The sequence below is a fragment of the Oryctolagus cuniculus genome, chromosome 10 (assembly GCF_051225735.1).
Source record: "Oryctolagus cuniculus isolate XC-2025 breed Fujian yellow rabbit chromosome 10, ASM5122573v1, whole genome shotgun sequence".
In the NCBI taxonomy this organism is placed as follows: domain Eukaryota; kingdom Metazoa; phylum Chordata; class Mammalia; order Lagomorpha; family Leporidae; genus Oryctolagus; species Oryctolagus cuniculus.
This window is the reverse complement of record NC_142876.1, coordinates 106,302,530-106,318,499: the sequence shown is the minus strand read 5'-3', so window position 1 is coordinate 106,318,499 and position 15,970 is coordinate 106,302,530. Positions and strand designations below refer to the sequence as shown.

At 54.7% G+C, this 15,970-nt stretch overlaps 2 protein-coding genes across 7 annotated transcripts in view; one reads left to right on the top strand and one right to left on the bottom strand.

Annotated features, from left to right (window-relative positions):
* Window positions 1–9,757, top strand: part of GASK1A (golgi associated kinase 1A) — a 70,721-nt gene extending 60,964 nt beyond the window's left edge. For 3 of the 5 annotated variants that reach the window (XR_016214887.1, XR_016214885.1, XM_089306461.1), the window contains one exon: window positions 4,980–9,757. The gene's annotated coding sequence lies outside the window, so the exon portion shown is untranslated. Of the gene's footprint in view, window positions 1–419; window positions 4,185–4,979 lie in introns of those variants that run through there. The other 2 variants (XR_016214888.1, XR_016214886.1) reach the window with 1 other exon arrangement.
* Window positions 1–15,970, bottom strand: part of POMGNT2 (protein O-linked mannose N-acetylglucosaminyltransferase 2 (beta 1,4-)) — an 18,593-nt gene extending 2,623 nt beyond the window's left edge. Inside the window, exon 1 of one of the 2 annotated variants that reach the window (XM_002713157.6) lies at window positions 15,739–15,970. The gene's annotated coding sequence lies outside the window, so the exon portion shown is untranslated. Of the gene's footprint in view, window positions 1–15,565; window positions 15,705–15,738 lie in introns of those variants that run through there. The other variant, XM_089306462.1, reaches the window with a different exon arrangement.

Sequence of the window (15,970 nt, the reverse complement as noted above, 5' to 3'; positions counted from 1 at the left end):
ACCCCACTGCCTAGGCTGTGAGGTGCTGCCCACGTGAGAGTCCCCGTCCCGTGCTGTGGGGGAAAGGAAGATGGCCCAGGCCCTGCAGGAGTCTAGACCAAGCCTGTCACTTTGTCGTGAGACACTGGGCACATCACTATGCCTCTCTGGCTGCTGGGGGCCTGGATAGTCAGAATAAAGCAGCCTGCTGGCCTTGGCTTCTCACCTGGTGATCAACCAACTGTGAAGCAAGATGCCAAGAATAAACAGCAGCCCAGCTAAGCCGGGATACAAGGAACAGCATCATTGCTTCCTCGCAGTGACAGAGTCGTGTCCCCCTCATGCCTGGGGCTGCCAGTCCCACCCATGAAGACGGCAGACACACTCTCACTGCTACAGAGGCTCACGGCCACTAAGCAGACACTCTCGTCTTTTTACAGAGAGGAGAAGCAACCGCCCCAGGTCACACAGCACGGCTACAGCCAGGATTAAAAGTGGGGTTGACCTAAATGCCCGGAGCACTGCTGCTGGCCTGCTGCCGGCGTGCCCAAGGCTAAGAAGAAGAACAGCTCAAGCGTGTAGCTTCGGTGTTCCGGGTCTGATGGTGTGCCATGGCTGCGTACACACCCAGCCCCCTGCTCCTCCACCCACCTGCCTCGCTCCAGGGCCTGGGCCAGTCTCATGAGCTGGGCACAGCTCTGCTATGGTGGCAGGCGTGCTTCACCCTGGGGGCTTGCTCTGCCTTCATGGACGCCCCTGGCATTCTCCCCGGCAATGCTGCACATCCCTACTGCACACCTCCACCGTGCTCACCACGGGCAGTCACACACCTGTTTCAGGAAGCCAACCCCATCCATCAGCCTGACCGGTGGGCCCCTTTTTACAGGGGCCGCTCCTCACTCAGGAGCCGTAGGCCCACATTCCCACCAGCCTGCCGCAGGGCTCCTGCTGCAGGGGGGCTCCCAGAATACGATGTGTGCTCTCAGGGAGAGTTTAGGGACAAAAAGCCAGGAAGATGTGAGTTCAAACCAGTTCCTCATCAGTAGAAACGAGTGCCCAGCACCCTGCCCAGAGGACTGTGGAGACGGTGGGAAATAATGAACTAGTGGAAACTTGCGACTGCCGATTCTGATCCCTAAGTACTAAAACAGCAGTCTCATTCTGTGAGGTTCCAGCTCACGGGGAAGCATCCAGCAGAGAGCAAAAGGGAACGGTCTGAGGCAGCCGATGGTTACTAAAGGGCCACCAGGATACACAAAGCAAGTTGGCATTTGGGAGCATTTTGGACACACTTGGCTGCCTTCATCTGACTCAAAGCAAAAGCTGACGGGGGCGGAGGCAGGAACTGTCACTTGTCATCACGGCCATTTGACTCAAGGGATTCTAAAGCTGAAAGGAAGACTCATCCCAAAGAAGACGGAGACCCAGGCAGACCCTGAATGTTACCACTGTGTCCCCTGTGGCACTGGGCTGGGCCTCCAGGTCAAACACATCAATAAAAGACCCAGAAGACACTGCTGCTGCCACCCGGCATGCACTACCCTTTTCCCTCTCTTCCTCACAAAATCCCCAGTTTGTCCAGACGGACACAATTCCCAGTTTGATACTCTGCAGGCTCTGGACAGTGTCAGGGCCCCACCTCTCCAGGTGGCTGATCCAGTTACCAGCCAGGACCAATCACAGAGAAGAAGCAGTCACATTCCATGTTCCTATCTGCTGCACAGAAAACAAATGGCTGCTGGCTGCCACCTGCTGACGGGGCTGGAGGTGGCTTGAATGCCAAGGAGGGCATGCCAAGGAGAGGTACCCAGGGCCACAGTGAATCCGTGAGAGGCAATTTCTCTCGCTAGTGTAGCCAGGGGGGCTGGTGCTGACATTCCATGACCCAGAATGTTCTAGCTGGTGTGGGGGAGAGCCTCTCTGTGAAGTGGGAAGCCATGACATGGGGATCTGGCTGTGGCTCCATTTCTGAACTCTGTGCTCTAACCCTGTGCAGTATTTGGCATCACTTTCCCTGTAGCCCTGCTAACTTGGAAGAACAGAGTGCACTCCCGAGAAACCTCTGCGTGAGAAGAGAAAGGAAAGCAGACATACAGACTGGGCCAGAGGATCCGTAACAGTTTTCCACATGAGTGCCACCAGCTGGCAGGGAACAAGGCCTGGGGTGCCTGAAGTGTCTGCAGCAGGTGAGCCCCAGGAAGCCCTGCAGGGAGTACGTGCTGGTTCGGCTCTTGTCTGGAGCTTTCAGAAGCAACAGAGATCTGTCGGAGGCAGAAGGAAGCGAGTAGAGGGCTGTCCAGGGAGTGTGATTCCAGGAGACCCAAGAGTCTAGCCTGGCTGGAGCAGAGACCACGTGGAGAGAAACAGAAGAATCGGCGAGGGCCTGACTGTCCCTGTCCTTCTGTGATGCCAGACACAGAATCGGAACTCTCTCCATAGGCAGTAGGGAACTTCTGGTCTAGCTACAGGGTGGCAGGCCCGGGCACCATGGCTGCCCTCTTTGCTGGGTTTCTGTCTGCTGCTATAGTCAGCCCTGTTCATCTCTGGGGAGGGTCTCAGAGAGCCCAGAAACCCTGCAGCTGAGAAATCTCCTTAAAAGTCTCTCCTCAGTCCTTTGAAACGCACACCCCCACTGGAAAGAAAGGGAAACTCATGCTCCAAACTGATGTGTAAAGTCCAAACTCTCTCATTCACAAGAGACTCTTTCCACAGTGTCTGTCTGCCCAGATTTCAGCAACCTTTACTTTCTGAAGTTCGAGTTCGTTATATCCAACCTACACCACTTTTTCAAAGAAAAACTATATCACTGCGTTCACTTTCTCAAATGTACTTGCCCCCACTTGGAAATTTCGCATCGAGCCCCACCAGCTAAGAACTGTCATGCTATTTGGTTGAACCACAGGAAAGTGCTGATACCTGGCCATTTCTGACCAGTGCTCCGTGGTCCTGTCTGCTGTCTAATGGTTCTGCCAGAGGAACGAGCCATCTTGACCCACCACTGTGGTGTGCGCAGCACCACGGCTCTCAGAAGAGAAAGCCTGTGAACTTGGTTACGTCATGACCTCAGCTGCAGTTCTGACATCTTCTCTCTAGGAGGAAAGAGGAGAAGCCAGGATCCAGAAGGAGGAAGCAGGAGAGTTCATTCATCCTTAAGGGCAAGAGAGGAAAAACAAAAGCTGACAGAATAAGGGAATGGGGAAAAACAAACAGACCAAAAAAAAAAAAAAAACAAAACAAAAACCAAAAAAAAAAAAAAAAAAACAAGGACTTGAGACAATGCAAAAGCAGGGGGTCAGAGTGGAGTTACCAGGCATGGTGAGACCACCCTAGGGCCTGCACTCAGATCGGGGCCAGGGACCTGGAGAGGCGTGCTGGAATGACAGGAAGGCAGGAGCAGGAGGCACAGTGGGGGTGTGTGTGAGTGTGCAGATGTTCCAGTTCTGTCCATCCAGAGCCTGGCAGCAGTGGCACCGCAGTAGCCGTGAGCACACCCAACAACAGACTCTGGCTTCTAAATGTCTTTTTCTGCTAAATGAACCAGAGCGCCTTAGAGAAACAGCTGGCTCCAGGGCTAGGGCAGTGAAAGCACAGGATGAGCCTGGAACATCTTGCTGTGCCAGAATGTGAGGAAGTGTTGAGGACACAGTGAGAAGACACAGGGGCCAACCTGAAAGAGCTTCCAAGAGTTCAATCTGGGGCAATCTGAGTACCAAAGTTAAGTGATAGCAGTGGATCACAAAGCACGGACTAAAAGAAATATCCACAGGTCAGTATTACTGTGGGCAAGTGCTTAGATAAATAAATAGGAGAGAATAGACCGCTCTTCCTTCTAGAATTCCAATTACTCAGTGCAGAGGCAAAGATGGGAGTAGAAAAAATCCCATTCAGCAGGCAGGACAGTAATGAGTGTGGCAGGCGAGATCTGCTGATAGATGCTGAAGTTAGTGGGTGAAAGTATGATGATCAACGAGATACACAGTAATTACAATGGTAAAAACAGACCCTGCAGCCCAGACCCCTGGCAGACAGCCCCTGAACCGAGTCATCAAAGTTAACTCCACCAGTAAGAACACATCAAGGGTCTCTCAACGTCTGTGTGTTCTTACTGGTGATCATGAGACTGTGGTCCTGTGTGATATTAACCTTGGAGAAGCTGGGTGATATGGTTTTTATAATCTTTCTAGAAGTCTAAAATTGTTTCAAAATGAAAGTTATAAAAGAAAACTTGAAAGGGGCAGGCGCTGTGGCTGCCACCTGTGATGCTGGCATTTCCTGTGAGCACTGGTTCGAGCCCCGGCTGCTGCTAATTCCCTGGAGAAAGCAGTGGATGGTGGCCTGAGTTCTTGGGCCTCTGCCACTTAGGTGGGAGACACCAATGAAGTTGCAGGCTCCTGGCTTTGGCCTGGCCCAGCCCTGGCTATTGCAGCCATTTGGGAAGCAAACCAGTGGATGGAAGATCGATCTCTATCTCTCTCTCTCTCTCTCTCTCTCTCTCTCTCTCTCTCTCTCCCTCCCTCCCTCCCTCCCTCCCTCCCTCCCTCCCCCTCCCTCCCTCTCCCCTCCCCCTCTTCCTCCCCCTTCCTCTCTCCTCCTCTCCCTCTCTCCCTCTTTCTCTATACTTTTGCCTTTCAAATAAATAAATAACTCTTTTAAAAAGCACTTTAAAAAAAAGCACGAGTCCTTAGGTAAAATGACATGGATATGCTTTGCCCTGAAATACTCCAGCAAAAAAGGCTGTGCAGAGAGCAACGGTAGGATACTGATCACTGTGGAAAAGGATGAGGGCGTTCTGTACAGGATCTTCTGTTGAGTTTGTTATAAAATGAGGTTTAAAAGGAAATGATAAAGAACCAAACAGATCACAACTATAAATTACAAGAGAATTCTGGAGAGTGGATGAGAAATAAACTATTTGGGATTAAATCAACAAAGCCATCCCTGGAGAGAAGAGAGGCAGATGCACATGGCACAAACTGATGCATGTTTTGCTCTGATCACAGGCAAGAACAACTTCCAACTGAAGCTGAAAGAGACACACGCAGGGAGTATCAGAGATGCTCAGGAAGACGCGGAGTGGGGGGGTGGGCAGGATGCACCTGGGGCTGAGACACCCACCTGCGGCAGGATGCACCTGGGGGCTGAGACACCCACCTCCGACCCGAGAAGGCCTTGCAACCCTGACATGCTCCCCACTTCTCCAGTGACCGTTCTGTCACCTGCTGTCTCCCAGGCATCCCTGCGGTCTCAGGCAGGCTTGGCAGCAGATGGGGATATGGACCAGTAGCTACCAACAGCCAGAGTGCCCTGTCCGGCCCTCCGGATCTGGCTGGTCATGTGTGGAGTGGCCAAGCCCAGCCAAGCTCTGAGTTCAGGAATCTGGAGCAAAGCTCACGGGACCAGGACACATATAGTAGGGTCTTGTTGGGTAGACAGGCAACCAGGCAGAGACCAGCCTCTGAGAAGAGGAGGGGAGCTGTTCCTTATTAGATTCTTAGTCCCCACCTGCCCCAAGGCCTGCCAGGATGGATTTGACAGAGGCCACATCAATTCAGCCTGGCCATAACGACCCTTCCTGGGCCGTTCAGGGTCCCGAGTTACCCTTCCGAAGTGGGAAGGAAAGAAGGGTTGGTGGGGAGGGATAGAACCATGGAACAGCATTTTGCTAGGAATAGCATGGTGGTTCAAAGTAGGGGTCCTGGAGGGTAGACTGGCCAGGTTTGTGCCACCGTCACCACTCGCAAGGCAGGCAGACAGCACCAATGTCTGATGACAGAAGTGGCCACATAAATCCCCCACACGCCCCAGGCCAGAGCTCTGGAGCTCCTGGGTTAAGCTCCTGTTGTCCACAGCGGTAAGGAGCCTGCAATGCATGCCTTTGTTAGCTGCTCCCTGCCTTGTCTTACTTCTTCTTGCCTATTCAGGTTTACCAGGACCAAGCACAAATAATCCACCTGCACTTGAATCCACCTCTCAAAATCTGCTTACGGGAGAACCTTAATTCACACAGATGTTACTGCATTTTGTCACCAAGGAGATGCATAGAAAACCACCTTCCTGTGAGGTAGCCTTGGTGTGGGCACAGGGGGCCCGCAAGTACCTGGGCAGTCAGTGGTCACCAAGTCCTTCCAATCTGGGTTCCTGCCCCGCCTCTGTGTGTCCCTCCTCCAATCCCACACAGCAGCCTACATAAGCCAGAAGCTCAAAGGATCAGGCAAAATCCTCAGAAAGGTTTTCAAGACAGCAGATGGAGGCAAAGAGCACGTTAATCAGATCCCTCTCCCAGAGCAAGATAAAGAGGCTTTTTCCCTACCACCGCATCGAAATGTTCTCACATAACCGACACATTTCTCCAGGAGGGAAAATCGAAATGGGGAAGAATAAATGGGCCCAGCTGCTAGCTGGGCAACAGAGTGATGTCTTCTTTCTCCACCTCAGTGGACCAGTGCCTGGTGTGGCTGTAAGACCCTGTGATGCTGGGGCAGTGGCAGGGGGAGCAGATGATGAGAGAGCACTCAGGTTGCCCTCCTTGGCCTTGGGGACTGAGCAGGACCGCAACTTGGTCCGACTGGTGCTGTCTGTTGGGCTCTGACACCTGACTCATTGTTCAGAGCAGCCCCGTGCGCCCACGACCTCCCCAGGGTGCTGGTGACAAAGGGCTCAGAACCTATTCTGCCCGCAAATCTCTGTGTCCTGCTTCATCTGTCACCTGGCTCTCTTGAAACAGGTTCAGGAGCCAGAAGCCCAGCACCACAGGAAATCCCATCCTCGTCTGTCTTTCCTACTTTTCTACTTTGGGACCCCTAAAGTAGAGCTGCTAATTTCCCTCTCCCCCACTTGCTGCCTTTAATCCTCTCTTCCACAAGTGAGCAGTGGGGGCAGCCTCCACCCTTATGTTGGGCAGACCTGGCGAGGACCACGTTCCTACTGAGCTCCTGCCAATCACAGTGCCAGACTAGGTCCCTCCCCCACACAACCGCCTTAGTCAATCCTTCAGGACCACTGCTCAACATGGCGGTCTGCTTCATCGCCATTTCCACCCAGGGAGAGGCAGATGACTGAGCTGCACATGCATGGTGCAGCATTCTACCAGGTGCACCTGTGCTGCTGCTCCGAGGTGAGGGCTGCCCACGGGCGGTCTTTCAGGGGGCTCCCTGCACAAGAGGAACAAAGATGATGGCACTGAGGCATGGGTCACCCAGGATGACATATTTTGTCTCCACCTGGTGCCCACCTGAAAATCCATACTGGTGCTTTAGAAAGCATGGAAGTCTGACAGCCTGGGAGGAGTGCAGGACCCCACCCCACTCCAGGCTTAAAAACCCACCCAGAGCTCCAAAGAGGATGGGATTCATATGGGACAGGAGGTTTTTATCTGGGCCCTTTCCCACCAGGAAAAAAGAAGAGTTAGGTGAGCCTTTCTCCTGCTTGGACAAGGACGCGGCAGGCATCCGAACAGCCCGGCAGCCTTGCCCCTGCTCCAAGCCTGCCTCGTCGCAGCTGCCAGGAGAGCTGGACGGAACTTTACACAAAACCACGCTGCCCAAGCAACAAGCCACCACACCTGATATTGTTTACTTAGCAGAATTTGCAAAGTTTCCCAAATATAGCACATTCCCCCTTATGCCCTCCGTGCAGGTGCTATGTGGTCTTTTCCCCAAGAGTCTGCTAAGTCTCATCTGCTAACAGTTTTTGCTGCAGGATTTTTGCTGCAGGCACAAGGCTGCTGGAGGAGGCTGGCAGGGGCCCTGCTGCCTTTGCCACTGAGGCCTTTCATGCAGGCAGCTTGAGGAGCAGCCCTGGCGGGGCCAAGGAGATGACGAAAATGGCCAACTCAGACCTGGACTCTACAGGGCAGAGAGCTGACTGCAAAACTGTATTCTTTGGAAAGAAACCTGTTACATGGAAAAGACACTGCCTCTTGGACATCTGTGGTGCTGCACCCACCTCCTGCAGTGTGTGGTTTTCAGCAGACCTTAACTCTGGCCTGGGCAGCCAAGAGAGCAGGCCTCCCTTGTTGCAAGGACCCAGTGCAGTTCTTCCCAGCATCGTCTCTGGGGCAGTACAACCTCCTCCCAGAAGCAATGGGAGAAGGCAGGGGAGGATTTCCTATAAGGACCTCAAGATACCAAAAGGGCACTTGTCCTGACGTCCTGTCTTGTCCTGACCTCAGAGCTGGGCTTCTCCGTGGATCCCCACAGGAAGTCCCTCCTGCAAACACCTGCTGAGGCCTGGACCTGTGGTGGAAGCCGGTGCCCTTGGGTTTTCTCTTTATTCTACTGACAACAGGATTTGGCTAGATGTGCACAGACATGGCACAACCATCATTAACTACAGATACAGCACAGCCCCCAACCAGGCAGAATGGCTGCTGCCGGCCAGCACCGCCACGGCAGCTGTGGTTGGTCACCCTGACTCTCCACTGACTCTACCTAAGCGAAAGTCAGCGGCTGAGATCCATGTTCTCATGAACCTGCATCCAAGGACTCAAGAGGACAGAGAGAACAAGGGATCACGGCTCTACATCAGCTCTACATTAGCTACAGTACGTGATGGGGATTTTTTTTTTTTTTAAGATTTAGTTTATTTGAAAGGCAAAGTTAGAGAAAGAGAGAGGTAGAGACAGAGAAATCTTACAACAGGCAGTTCACTCAACAAATGGCCACAATGGCTGGGGCTGGGGCTGGGCCAAAGCCAGGAGCTTCATCCGGGTCTCTCATGGGGGTGCAGGGGCCCAAGCACACTTGGGCCATCTTCTGCTATTTTGCTACGTGCATTAGCAGGGAGCCAGATCGGAAGTAGAGCAGCCAGTGCCCATATGGGATGCTGCCGTTACAGGTGGCAACCTAGTGCACTGTGCCACAAAGCCGGCCCCATGACAGGGATTTTAAAAATAAAAACTCTGAAAATAAAGACTTCCCTATCTTCATGGTTCCCACTGTGGCAGAGAGGATGCTGGGCCACTGGTAACAGCTGATGTGACGCGGCTGTCAGAGGAGGGGTCAAGTGCTTGGCAGTGCTAACGGAGGAGGCGGAGGAGGCGCTGGGGATGCAGAGGGCCCAGCACTGCAGGATGCCCTCTGGCTGTCCCGTGAGGGCTGGGGCGGGACCCCACAGCTACCCCCCGCTCCCTGCCCAAGAGCCCTGTGCTCCATCCTGCTGCGTGGTTGTCTGGCCTTTGCTCAAAAGCCCTCAGCCACGAATGTGTCCGGAAGCTGCCTGGGGGAAGAGCACTGTCAGGAGCAGAAGGGCAATGTTTGCTTAAGACGCCGGTGAAGCTGTCCCAGAAGGAGAGCACGGGGTCTGCGCTCAGAGTGGGCGCCGGGACTCACAACAGGCAGCTGTGGCACCGCAACTCCTCCTCCTCCTCCTCGGGGGAGTGCTGGGTGAGGGCTCTCCCCGGGGACTCACGGCTCACACGCCCTTCCTGCAGACTCGGGATGAACTGGCCTTGGCATCGGGGCCGGCTCACCTCTCCTCCAACCTCAACTTCCTCAGCTGTGCAATGGGACTAGTAACCTCTGCAGGGCCTCGTGAAGATTCCGTGAGCTGCCGTATGCCAAGAATCCAGCGCAGCGGCTGCCATCCCTGTCCTGCCATTAGGGCTCCGAAAATTAACAACGCAGGAGCCAGCAATGCTCCCAGACTCCTGGCTTTGCTCGGTCTTCCTAATGACTCGCTTCCCCTCTCCTGTTAAGAGAGCTCTGTGAATTTACAGAGAGCTTCTCCTAGCCTGAGCAGCCAGTTTTCAGCATAAAATTAACAACCAGTGGCACCACCACCTCCAATATTTTATGTTCCAGGCAGTGGACTGAAAACTGCATGTTCGTTTTCCCATTTAGTTCTCAAACCAATGTGAAGAGGCCAATACTATTATAAACCCGACTCTACATATCGGGACACATAGGCCAGGGGAGATAAGTGAGGACAGAACACAGGATCTAATGCAGGTCCAGAGCTCTGTCCCGTGCGACACCCATGCACCCTCAGGACCCACGCAGGGCACTCAGATGTCCCCATGTTCTCCATCCTCTGTCTCCTTTACGTCGGGTACCAGACTTAGGACTCAACTGGCGTGGGGACCAAGGGGTTGCATGGTTCAGCCAGGGCAAAGCATGACAGAGCAAGAGAAGGAAGGAGGGAGGGAAGGAGGGATGGAGGGAGGGAGGGAAGGAAGGAAGGAGGGAGGGAAAGAAGGAAGGAAGGAGGGAGGGAAAGAAGGAAGGAAAGAGGGAGGGAAGGAGAGAAATAAATAGGAGAGCAATTCCCTTCACAAACTAGGCAGAAAGAGGATGCTGCAGATCTAGCCCCCCTACCCCCAGCCCCCAAACAACCAGCTCCCAGAGCACTAGGGATGTTCAGATTTCCCCAGACTTGTGACTCCTCCTTTCCAGGATCCCATCTGTTCCAAGGAAAGGTGGAGTAAGGCATGGATCCTGCTGCCATACCTGCAGGTGCTAGGAAGCGCCAGGCAGCTGGGGCTCCCCACCTGGGGCTGGTCACCAGCACTGAACACAGGCTCCACTTCTAGGGGGTCCTGGCCAGCCCCAGACACAGGCACAAGGAAGCCCACAGTGATTTGGAGTCTGTTAAGGAGAAGCCCAGGAATTCCAGGCCTCGAGCAGAGGTACAAATGCATAAGCCCACGAGGGCCAGGAGCCAATGGAGAGAGTAAAGCTGGGATGGGCTATGTGACCTTGAGACCAAATGCCGGGGCTGAGGACTGCCTGGTAGCAAAGTGGCCGATGCCACCTGCTTACGCCCGTCTGCTTGGGCTGCATAGCAAAACAGCACAGACCTGCTGCTTAAGCAACAGACATTAATTCTCACAGTTCTGGTGTCTGGAACTCCAAGATGGAGGCAGAGTCAGGGTTGGTTCTTGGCTTGTGGACAGTCGACTGCCCCCTCACTGTGTCACGCAGGCGGGATGGGGGGGGGGGAAGGAGGTCTGGTCTCTTTGCCCTTCTTACAGGGACACATCCCTATGGGATTCAGCCCCACTCCGTTCACCTTCATTATTGGGGCTGGGCTTCAACATACGAACGGGGGAGGGGGAGCCCGATTCAGTCCATCACAACGTTCCACTGGTTTCTTCCAGAGAAGCCAGAAGGCTACTTAACACCTGAGATGTCCCAATGTGTAACGTCTGGCAGCTACTCAGATTGAGTGAAGACGACGTGCAGGCCTCACTGCTGCCAGGTAAAAATAAGACCTGTCTGTAGGCTCGGGTCTAAAGTGAACCCAGGCCCTTTCTGGCCTTACTGCCGTGTGACCACCAGAACCAGCTGCCCACAGGTCACTCCTCCAGGGGAGGGGAGCACCTGCCAGCCTCAGGCTCCAGAAGACACAGCAGGGCCCAGGCCAGGAGGGGAGTCAACAACAGTGGTGGTGGCACTGTGGCAGTCCCCAAACTCTTGAAGGTGCAGTGCAGTGAGAGTGAGGTTGCTCCAGATGGGTGGGACACGACCCTTTCTACCTGGCATGATGGCCACGTGCACGATGGCCACACGGCAACCCAGGTTCACAGGCAAAAGTGCAGACTGTGGGTACAGAGTGGTGTGGGCTGTTCCAGGAACTACGAAAGAAGTCCTGGGGAGGTGAGGCTCAGCATGCTAAGTGGAGAGGGGTCTCCTGGGGTCCTCCAAAGCAGGACTCGGTGGGACCCATGGACTGGCAGTATCAGCATCACCTCGGATGTTACAAGTGCATGGCCTTGGGGACCCAACCCAGGAACCTGTGCATCCACAAGACTTCCAGCTGGTCCTCACGTGCGCTCTGTTTTAAGAGGAAGTGCTCTGAGGTTTTGGTTACTGCACAGTTGGGCAACACCCAGCAAGGCATTGCTGTCCAGCTCAAGGTCAAGCAAGGGTAACCCTCTCTGTCAAAAAAGGCTAAATAAATTCTGTCCCCAGCCTCTGCTGAGACACACAGCCTAAGTTCCAGTAGACAGAGAAGCCTGCCGTCCTCTAAGGTCCTTTTTCAGAAAAGTTGCCCACTCCTCCCACACAAGCTGCAGTGCTTGTTGGGTGGGGTAGCAAGAAATGAGTCCAGGTCACTTGGCCTCAGCTATATGGACTGGGGGTGAGGCCCAGTCCTTAGTGGCCACCAGCAGGGAACAGAAGAAAACCCCATCCCTGCAGGCCGGCGGAGACAAGGCGGGTCCCCCGAGAAAGGGGCCCGAACACAGCAAGGTGCGCTGTTGCTCCAGTTCCTTACAATGGTGACTGCCATCCCCTTGGAAACTCTGGGATTGGCACAACTGATGCCACCCAGGATGTGCCTTGATTCCTGCCATAGGAGGCCTGGGTCTACTTCACCACGGGGCATGTCTAAAACAACCCAGCATGAGGGCCTGCGTCGGGAAAGGTAGCAACAGTGATGGACATCAGCCCAGGGCCCCTGTTCCCCTCCTGAGGTCTGGCCCAGGACTGAGGACTCATTACACAGCAAGGAAGGAACCCTCTGTTGCACTTTACAAAGCAGAGAAAGTAACGGCTCCTAGTATAAGACTGGACCCACGGCAGTCCCGACCGGCTGGGATCTGATTCTCTTAGAGGTGCTGGACCCCAAGTATGTCCCAGTGAGGACGTGAGGAGCAGAGGAAATGGGAAGACTGACTCCCATCCAGCCCAGCTCAGGAAAAGAGGATGCTGACTTCAGGAGCAGAGGGAAGAGATTAAAGCGACCACCATCTTAATTTACTAAGCACCTATTATGCGCCAGGTACTATCCCAGGGCTGCCTCCTGCCACACTGCATGTAAGCCTCACAAAAGCCTTCCAACTAGTATTGTCCCCATTTTAAAAGAAAATGAACAGAGCCTCAGTGGGTAAATGTTTAAGGTCTTATGGCTCAAGTGGAGGCCCCGGGATTTGAATGCACCTGTGCCCTCCGTGGGCCAGTCCTTAAGTGCCCTGCTCCACTCTCCGGAGGCTTCCAGAATCAGGGTGGACCTCAGAGTCGTGGGTTTTTAAACATACAAAGGCAGAGCAGCTCCGGACGCCTCTGGAAGCCAGACCCGCAGGCCCTCGGCGGTAACTTAGCAACCCAAGCCTTCTTGCTGTAATTACTCCCCAGCCAGCTAAGCAGAGTGAGTACCCGGCTGCGGCAGGTGGTCTGGGCGCTGTGGCTATTCTTTTGCTCCAAGGAGAGTACGGGTGGCACACTAGCGTGATAATGATCCCACCTGCCCTGGTGCTGAGCTGAGAGAGGGAAGCCATCACCACAGAATTACACAACCCCACTGTTTAGAGCTAACAGAGCTCTTTGAAATGATTTGCTCTAACTCTTTATTCTATGATGAGGACTTAGGAGGTGATACGAGCTCTCACAGGCAGCTAGGATTAAAACATAAGGACTCCCAGTGCAGGCTCTTCCTCCTCCTCCTCCTCCTCCTCCTCTCACCCAGCCTCGAGGGCTGCTCCCTCCCGAAGCAGAGATCAGGCCCAGAGAAGAGTGCATGGCTCCCAGGCTCTTCCCAGCAGCAAAACAAGCACATCCTTCTCATAACCTAGGGCTTGTGTGGGCTGCCTCTTCCTAGCACCTCATTCCCCAAACTCCCCCAGGAGCCACCCCTCCTCCATCTTCACCACTCACGGAGACAGGGAGAGGAAACACACACAGCCAGGTTGCAGGGTCCCACCTCTAAGCCAAGCTGTGTGAGGACACCCCCTGCTGTTACACAAGAGGCGGCCCCAGGTCACAGGTGGGCCTCAAGGATGGCTAAGAGCACAGGCTGCAGAGTAGCAGAACTAAATGGCACCTGTTCTGGAGCAAGAGAAACCAGGATATGAGTTCCTATCCTGCCACTTGGTGGCTAAGGCCAACTCTTCACCCTGCCAAGCTTCCCTTTCTTGGTCTGAAAAACAAACAGGATGGTACCTCCTTCACGGGGGTTGGTAGGGTGGAGGGGTTGGTTCTGTGAATTCCGAGACAGCACAGGCAAAGCACTGGGCTGCACAATCATTTTTACATCATCATTCTTCTTAATCCTAATAGTGGTAGGACACCTCCCATTCACTGGCTCTTACGCCACGCCAGGCACAATGCCACGTGCTTTACATGCCTTATCTCATTTATTCCCTGCTACCAACCTGAAGCAGGTGCCACTTCCCATTTGAGGAAGTGTGCACAGAGGTGTTACATGAACTCTCTGTCTTGCACAGCTATTAAGTGGCAGGGCTGGAATGTGATCCCAAGTCAGACTCCAAAGCCTGGGATGACATTTGTGGGTTCTGCTTCCTGCTTCAGCCAATTTCAAAGCCCTGGGAATGACGTGATCCTGGGGGAAACCATCCTTCTGACAGCCAAGCTGAGCTTGGTGAGAATCCTTGGGAATGTTTCCTTCAGAAGATTTCATTTTCTGGTGAGCTCAATACTCACTGGATGCCTTTGTTTCTTATTGCTAAACACTTTCCAAAGCAAGGCTCAAAGCAAGAATTGCCAACCACAAGACAGAAGCTCTGAACTCCAGCACACTCAGGCCACCAGGAAGCTCCCGTGGCCACGATGGGCTTGGCCACTGGCACAGACCCGTCTCTCTCTGCTGCGTGAGGACCTCCACTCTTCCCTCCTCCTCATCCTCCCAAGGGCCCAAGGCTTGAGAACACCTGTACTGGCCAGCCCTGAGGATGGGGGACCCTTGTTCTGTGCTGGTTCAGGACTCCAATTCCTCCTCTGATATGCCAAAGATGAACTGGAAGGTTTCCAAGATCCATGAGCGCTAGAGAAGATAGCAGGCCCAGCACAGACAGACATGGGTTCCAATCTCACCTCTGTGCTGACAGCTACTGCACACCCACTTGTGTTCCAGACACCGGGTTGAGGACTTGTTCCCACTCTGTTCCACTGAACCCTCAAGGCAACCTTGTGATGAGGGCATGGCCATCCCCACTTTGCAGAGAAAGAAAGAGAGGCTCAGAAAAGATAAGCGGCTTGTTCGACGGCTCCACAGCTAGTCAGAGTGAGGCTTGAACAGGCGGCACACCTAACAGCAACCACTTAGTCTGCTTGGTTTGGATTCTCAGGCATTAGGTGCCACCAAGCCCACCCATACACCTGAAGTTATCTCTTCCCATATGGGGTCTTGTTTCTCCCAAGAGGCGGCTCCGGGGGCTGGCTGGCATGAAATAAGGAGGACACTGGCCGCTCACCACCTGGTGCAGGACTGCGGACTGAGGATCCCAGGAGACCGGGTCCCACCACACAAGCATGGGCTCGTACGTCCACTGGGCTCCTCCTACCCTGGCATTGTCAACCAGGCCGGGGTAGGCCCTTATCACGGGCACTCAGCAGGTGGCCTACTAAGCCCCAACAGCCGGGGGGTCAGCTGCAGATGTGCCCAAGTATTGCCTTCAAAGTCAGCTCAGGTGGCCCAGGCCCCCTCCGCGCACCTTGCCTGGCTCCCGGCCTCCCGCGCCGAAAGCGCACCATCTGCTCCCAAAGTGAAAGGGCGTGGGGGCCGGGGGACAGGGCCCGCCACGAGCTGAGGGCTTCTTCATCCCGCATGTTTCAGGGTGCAGCCCCGGTCCGAGGCGCCGGCACCCCGAGGGGCCACCCCCACCCCGCCCACCGCGCGCCTCCCTCCATACGCATCAGTCACTCCTCCGCGCTGGAAACTCCGCCGGCTCGCGAAAGCAGCCTCACATCTCTCCTTCACCCCAGGGTCCGGCATGCGCACCGTGCCCTGGAGGGACAGATCCCTCCACTCCACAGTCCAGCTGGGGCGCGGCGGCTGTGCCAGCCCTGAGCACACGCGTCTCACCTGAAGCCCAGGCTCCGCAGGACTGAAGCCGGCTTTGCCACCCCGGCGCCCACTCCGAGCCCGGGAGGCCCAGGCAGCGAGCGCAGGCTCCGACGGGTTGTCCCGTCAGCTGTCGCCTCCGCGGGACTCGCAGGTGTCACCCATGCGCCTGCCTGGCTGGCAAGCCTGGCACGGCAGCCTTACGCATGCGCAGAACCGAGGACTTCTGGGAGCTGTGGTTTTAATCCGAAGA